Here is an 8,327-nt window from a genome sequence, read left to right as displayed (position 1 = left end):
CAGTGGTTGGATGAAACCACCGCCGTCTAGAGATTGAGACGGCGGTGGATGAAACTCAATTCTCTAGTGTCAGCCAAGATGGCAGACTAAAAGAGGGTAACAATAAGAGTGCAGACGCTTTCCCGAAGGGATCTGCGAATTGGCAAGTCAGTGTTACATTTTGTAGTTGTATTTATTATTAAGCTTGTCTTAAGCGATTTTGCATGTTCAGTAAAGCCGTTACATGGTAAAAGTTACAGAAGTTCATATTCGCTTTGAAAATGTACGCTTCCCAGCGTAGTTCAGTTATACAGGGAAGTGATAAGCAACGTTTAATTTGTAGAGAATGTTATCACTATAAAAACATAGGTCTTCACAATGTTATTGGGAAAGTGTAGATAAACTCCGTCTACTAAACAGCCAAGACATTTCTATGGTAATGTGTCCCACAATTAGGCCTACTCTAATGCATGAACATGTTCGAGAAATTCGAAATTAATCTATGTAATAAGCATGGTCTGATAAAATACAGGATATCGAAGTGTAGCAAGTGAAAAATGTACCGTACCGTAATTGAAATTAATCCCTACATAATGTTTCTACAAAAGTAGTCTTCCAAGTTGTAATTAATTGACTTTTACAGCACTTACTTGAATAGTAACAGTACCATTCCAAAATATGAATACACAACCGAAAGACGAAGATGTTAAGCAATAGGCCCTACTTGATTGACGTTTAATCTGTAGCAAATTTTCACTCTTTAAAAGACAGTGTAAGACCTGTAGACTGTTAACCTCAGTCTGTGTGGGTTGTGGCACCAAGGGACACATTATTCAGCAAGCATATAGGGAGCTTGATAAATACCCCCTGTGGGTAGGGGTGGTAGAATAACACCCACAGTATTCCCCGCCTCTCGTAAGAGGCGACTAAAAGGCCCCCAGGTGCTCTCAACTTGGAAACGTGGGTTGGGGACCACGGGGCCCTTAGCTGAGTCCTGACATTACTTACACTTACTTGTGCCAGGCTCCTAACTTTCATTTAACCTACCCGACCTCCCTTGGTCAACTCTTGTTCTTTTCCAACCCCCAAAGTAATAGGTTGCTAGGCCTAGGAAGTCCTTCGTTTTCACACCCTTCGTGGCCTTTGTTTTCCTTTCGTCGATAACTTCATTTTTCGAAATGTCTGATCCCTTCCATTTTTTCTCTCTGATTAGTGTTAATAGAGGATGGTTATTTAGTTGTACTTCCTCTTAAAACAACAATCGCCACTACTACCTGCTTGATAAGTCTACTTGCATGAACTAAATTGGGTGCCGTTCTCTGATAGGCCTAATTATTATGAAACTGTATCTACACAGTATCCACCATTTGAATTTGCCCTCGCTGAGTTGTCATGCTCAGAATTATAAACACCGGGATACTTACCATAGCAATAGTTTCTTCAGCAGCTACCTATTTTCATTCCTCCGACTTGCCATTTTTAAAATGACTAGATAGAGGTTTTATTGTAGAAGCAGAGCGCACGTTGTTTTGTGTTTGAATGTGGCCTCTATAGTTACTCGAGATGTAGCAAGTGAAAAATGTATCGTAATTAAAATTAATCCCTATATAATTTGTCTACAAAGGCAGTTTTCCAAGTTGTAATTAATTGGATTTTACAGCACTTACTTGAATAGTAGGCAATGCTTCTCAACCCGGACGAATAGCTTCAACGTCGAAACGTCCTTTTGTAATTCAAGATTACTCCGTTGTATATATTTCACAGAATTGTGTTTTCTTGCTTATATTCGTTTTAGTAAAATATTACTACACACGATAGAGTGCCGAAGATAACTACAGATCGTTACGTAGAGCGTAGGAAGGATTGAGAGAAAACGAAAATTGATCTTGAAATCGCAATTGATGGTTACAACAGGACCATCTCCTTGGTTATACAGTATATTCTCCAAAATCCCCCTGTGGATGGGGGCGGTAGAATAACACCCGCGGTATCCCCTGCCTGTCGTAAAAGGTGACTAAAAGGGGCCCCAGGGGTTCTCAACTTGGGAGCGTCGGTTGGCGACCACGGGGCCCTTAGCTGAGTCCAGGCATTGCTTCCACTTATTTGTGCCAGGCTTCTCACTTTCATCTGTCCTATCCGACCTCTCTTGGTCAACTCTTGTTCTTTTCCGACCCCGACGGTATTAGAGCACTCGAGGCCTAGGGAGTCTTTCATTTTCACGCCCTTCGTTGCCCGTCTTTCTCTGACCGATACCTTAATTTTTTGAAGTGTCTGATCCTTCCATTTTTCTCTCTCTGATTAGTGTTATATAGAGGATGGTTGCCCAGTTGTACTTCCTCTTAAAACAATAATCACCACCATCACAACCTCTTCTCCAGAAATGACGTCAAATTTGGCATCATACAGGAGCTGCTGTTCGAGCGACATTTCATTAATAACTAGATTGCATAATAATTCGGCCTTATTGAAATGTTCAGCTTCTGTCGCGAGCTTACTTTAATTACAGGCCTAACTCCAGTTTCAGGACAGATATCTCGTACGAAACGAGACACATTTCTTTTACTTAGCAGTTTAATGATATGGTCTCTTGCGAATTTATATCCTTTCGGCGAGCAATAAGGCCACATTACGCCTCGTTTTATGAAAGTTTCTGACTATCTTGCGGTTAATTTTCTAAATTCAGTATCTCACCAAATAAAAATAAACATTCGGAATTTTCTCATTCTTCCAAAAATAAGAACTCGACAGTGTTGTGATACTCATTCTCTTCGAAATACTTCAACTTCTTAGCTGATACCTCGTGCTTTCTTAAAACGTCTCTGAGCTTGTTATTGGCCCGCCACAACTTACACCTTAGGACACTGTTTCCGTTTCTAATTTCTGTAACCTGAAAATAGAAGTTCGTCCGTCTGTACAACAGCGGAACTGATGTTGGGTTTGTAGGATTGCATCATAATTTAGTGAACAAGAAGTAGACCTATAATCACGCTGTTCTTGGGCAGGACTGCGCTTTCTTTCTCACTAGCACATTTTATGGGGTGGATAGTTTGGAAAACTAACTGATTTTAAAACTAGAAATTTAAGGTTTAGCTTGTAATCGTATTCCAAAATGTGTTTGCTCCAAACTACAGAGAGTTAGATTTCGTGTTTGGCTCAAACTTACCTCTTGAAATCACTTTTACCGGAATATAATCGTAATGATTTAGCTTGCCTTCAGAAGTAAAGAGAAATCGATTTTAAAACAAAGTATCGACGATCGTAATGCGTTGGCGCGCGCTTCCAGGAGGCTATCAGAGCTCCTAGCGACAAGAAACAGAGCAATTCTCATTCGCTAGCTTCCGTAAGGCTAAGGTTACACGCAGCTTGAAATCATAAATTGACCATGGCCATACATGCTGCAGTTTACTTTTTCTGAGGGCGAGTAAGTGAGAGTCCCAGGGTGAAAACTAGACCCTTTTACTCACCTATTTCCGAGAAGTACCGATCGGAATGTGTACTGGCATAACCCATTGTGTGTGCAATTGTAATAATAACAGAATTTCAGTAAACAAGAATGCAGTTGTTGCATTGAGCCTATGCGCTGCGTTAATTGTTTCTCGGCGGCGTGGACGTCAAAGAAGATACTGGATCCATGCCATATTGAGGGTCAGGCCAGCAAAGAGGGAATCTTGCTTCTACATAAATACACTGAAACAAAATCCTTGCAAGCTTTTCAAGTTAGAGGGTGTCCGCCATCTCATAGGTATTTTTGAACCCCCAAAATGGTCAATTCATTGTCTAAAAAATATTCCATTTCCAAATAGGACTGGGGATGTGATGTACACTGTTTCAGAATCATTACAAACTGTGAATTAACTCAATAGAGATAACGCACGATATACTTTTGAGTGCAATACTGGAGTAGCGCCTGCCTTGGCGGGATGTCACGTCGTCCACATTTCTCGCAGCGAGCTATGGTGAGGCTTGAATGTCTAACTTCCTCCTTAGCACCACATCACACTTCGTCTGTAACCCTGCCCTCGAGAACAGCTACACACTGTGGGTGGGGGCGGTAGATTAACACCTACGGTATCCCCTGCCTGTCGTAAGAGGCGACTAAAAGGGGCCCCAGGGGCTCTGAAATTTGGAGCGTGGGTTGGCGACCACGGGGCCCTTAGCTGAGTCCTGGCATTGCTCCCATAGACTTGTGCCAGGCTCCTCACTTTGATCTATCCTATCCGACCTCTCTTGGTCAACTCTTGTTCTTTTCCGACCCCGACGCTGAGGTTTGCGAGGGCTAGGGAGTCTTTCATTTTTACGCCCGTCGTGGCCCTTGTCTTCCTTTGGCCGATACCTTCATTTTCCGAAGTGTCCGATCCCTTCCATTCTTTTCCCTCTGATTAGTGTTATATAGAAGATGGTTGCCTAGTTGTACTTCCTCTTAAAACAATAATCACCACCACCACCGCCGGAGCGTGGGTTGGCGACTACGGTGCCCTTAGCTGAGTCCTGGCATTGCTTCCACTTACTTGTGCTAGGCTCCTCATTTTTATCTATCCTATCCGACCTCCCTTGGTCAACTCTTGTTCTTTTCAGAGCCCGACGGTATTACGTATGGAGGCCGAGGGAGTCTTTCATTTTCATGTCCTTCGTGGCCCTTATCTTCCTTTGGCCGATACCTTCATTTTTCGAAGTGTCGGACACCTTCCATTTTTTCTCTCTGATTAGTGTTATATAGAGGATGGTTGCGTGGTTGTACTTCCTCTTAAACCAGTAATCACCACCACCACCACCACTCTGATGAGATATGAAGTCAAAGAACAAGTTGATCACTACCGAAGAGAGCTAAGACAACACTTGTTTTCATTATGACACGCCAAGTACAGCATACTACTCTTCACTCTCCGAGGGTTGGTAGATGGGCGAAGGAAGTTGTAGTATATCAAATTATCTTTAAAAACGGAAAGTGTGAAGATTTTTTAGCGTATGGTGTTGGTGGTTATTTCCTTTTTAAAGGAAGTACGACTAGGTATTCATCCTGTCTGAATAAATGAACAGGAGATAACAAATTAAAATAAAATAAAATAAATGTATTTATTCAACGTAGAAATTTGAAAGTGAATTAAAAATTAAACAAAATTTATTTTATTAAGGGGAAAAACTCATAAACGCAAAGCCTCTTAATAGACGACAGTGTGTCTATCGGCAGACCGACACGGCTGGCGACTAATAACGTGTGTAGTGTGTCATGTTATCAACTACCTCAGTTACGTTGATGCAAGTGAGAACAGACGGGGATATGTATGATCAATTTCTTGTCCAGGAGCTTTCTGAATGAAACACCATGATACTTGAGACATCATTTATTAGGGAGTGATACATTAACACTTGAGTTACAAATTATTTGGAAAACATAACAAAACTACGTCAGGTTAGAAAAATACAGCTTTATTCAAAAGAAATGGTGCAACTGCTGCCGTTAAGACGTGTGACAGTGAGACAAGCACTGTTTGTTAATGCTCAGATCGTCTGTCACCTTGGACTTGCCGGGACTAGAGGATGGCGGCCCACGGGCTGGAAGAGCCCTCTTCCCTTCTTCCAACGGAAAGCCTTGGCTTTCTAGACGAGGATGTACGGGGATTTCTTTAAGTCAACCAACCTCACACATGGCTATTTAGCAATACAAAACAACACTGTGTAACTTACCAGTTACTGAAATGTCTAGGCCTTCACTTGAAGTGACAGTGTTGACATGTCTGTAGATAGATTTGACACGGTCACTCTCAGAATGGAATGCAGATGTATATCAGTGACGCGGGAATATGATTTTGATTTTTTTCATCCTCATTTTTGAAATTGTTTGTTCACAAATGTAGACACTTGCAAACGCGAACAAATATTTTCTCGAAAATTTTAAGAAAGCCGGAAACTTTTCATTATTAAGACTTCCCTCCACGAACTTTGGGAGCAACAATGACGTTCAATTAATTCCAGGTGTGGCCGCACAGGTGCTTCACTCAATTCGACTGCAATTGGATTTTAGAACAAAGGAATTTCCCCGCATTCCCAGATAAGTCGTTAAATTTGTTTTCAAACTCATCTTCAATAAGTCAGTCAACTTTATATGGCACTGGACTGTTTGATTTCGCTTCTCCAAGCTCAATACAACATGAAATGTTGGAAACTCGCCACTCTAATTGCTGTCGAAATAATTTCAGTGTGTTTTGGAACGCGAACACGTAATTATACACTTAATTTAAAGGCCTGATTTCCGCTTGTAATCCCTTATTCAAAATATTTAAATGTTGCGTTAAATCTATAGGCTATGTGTTGTTAAATCCCACACCTAGTTCTACCACTTCGTTCTGTCTTGAAATATCAGTAGTTGGAAAAAAAGATGTTTTACTATAAACCACAATCAACCTCCCAAAACACTTGCCGGGTGTGGAAGCTGTATCCAATGCAGTGAGCAGTACAAGAAGTGGAATTTTTACCTGCTTTCAGAGTGGAAATATGCATCTTAAAACTTTCCTACGGGCCAGTAAAAGTGTGGAAACATCACGTCAAGAAGAAAACTATAAATAATTCAGAGATTTTTCGTATAGATTCATCTCTTCTCTGTAAATAAAAAGAAAAAATCTTGTTCAGTAGGTTTTTCGATTTGTCAAAAGCAGCTGCGAGAATTATGTTGAGAAGTATAGAATGAAAGTTAGAGGAAATTATGGGAGAAGCTCAGTCTGGCTTCACTAAAAGTAAAGTAACAAGAGACGCCATAGGGTGCAGGAGAATGTTAGCTGAGTGAATCTACAAGGAGATGTATGCTTTATTGACTGGGTATGCAATATTAGCGAAATATTAGTTTAAAGAAACTGGAGAACTATAGGATAAAGATTAACACTACTAAGTCAAAAGTGATAAGTCTCAAAACAACCTAAAATTATTCACGTGAAGATACAAAGCATCGGAGCAAGTATGGCCTTTTAAATATTTGTGAAATGTTGCAAGAATGATACAGAAGATATAAAGAGCACGAAAGCACAAGGAAACATTGCGTATGGAAAAGTAAAAGTACTTCTAACGGCACGAGTTATCACTTGAAAAACTTTTGATAAATGAAGTGTCGCTCTGTATGGTGCAGAAACGTGGACGCTGAAAAAGAAAGGAAAGGCATACGTGAAAAGTTTTGAAATGTGGCTATGGCAAAGGATGGAGAGAATGCAATGGACAGATAAGACAAGGAATAAGGAACAAGTAGATTAACGCATAGTGAAGGTAATAAGGACAAAGAAAGCTAGTCGGACAGGACACATAGTGAGAAGAGAATGTAGATGGTCGAGAACGATTTAAATAAGGACAAAATATGTGCTCGAGAGAAGTAGAGTGCAGTATTTGGTGGGCGCAGTTCCATCGACACTTAACTCTATTATCATAACTCAGCCAGGGGGTCACATAAAATGTTGATCACCCCTGGAGACATCTGCCATTGTCGTGCATATATAACACTTTTGCATGTCAAACTTGGAGAGGTCTGTTTCTGTTATGCAAATTAATTTAAGAATAAAACACATTCATTTTTGCACTATTTCTTTTGAATAATACTATACCGTACAGTAGCGTTAAGAACGTAACAGAAACAACTTCAGTCGATGTAGAAAGAGTGCCAGTGACAAAATAAATTCAACTTTCAGTTCATGACGAAACAGTACAAAAATATTTTCAGATTTGACATGGAAACTACAGGATGCTCTTTGACATAATCGACGGTGTACTCGCTGTGGCAACTGTTCACTTTCCAAAGAACTAGGGAGTTCTCTTGGTTCCTGTTCGTGAAGGTCACAAAGAACTGTATCTCTTGAGTAAGGTTCCCTCAGCGTAAATGTCATCATAGCGAAAATCTTGCCTCGTATTACTGTAGAGGAGAAAACGCCAGGTACAAGTATCAATAATCGCGCATCATTTTCAGTATTTCTTGCTGCTGCCACCACTGCCATTGGGTGCATTTTCATGGAATATGACGTCAATCCCAGAAAAAATCGTGATAGATTTCGTTACCGACTACTGCAGAAGAAACAATCCTAAAGAATGTGGGCCAGTTGCTGACACGAAACAGAACCCTCAGCCTCTTCCAGAGGCTCTCTACTAATTTATTGTGAAGTGCAACTGGGAAACGATACAAGTGCCACAAAATGCAAAATGCGTTTTTTTTCTCGCTAAAAGTGATCTATGAGCCGTCGTCAATAATATAGAAAAGGATATAAGTTGAACCAACCTCCCTTTGTAGTTCAAACCCTCTCCGATAGATGGAGCCTGATACAAGTCAAACAGCGTTTTTGTAGGGAGTGATACAAGTGCCAGCGTGCTCTGTGGAA

Source organism: Anabrus simplex, chromosome 11, assembly GCF_040414725.1.
Source record: "Anabrus simplex isolate iqAnaSimp1 chromosome 11, ASM4041472v1, whole genome shotgun sequence".
Classification (NCBI taxonomy): Eukaryota; Metazoa; Arthropoda; class Insecta; order Orthoptera; family Tettigoniidae; genus Anabrus; species Anabrus simplex.
The sequence above is the reverse complement of the archived record's forward strand: the minus strand, read 5'-3'. Positions refer to the sequence as shown.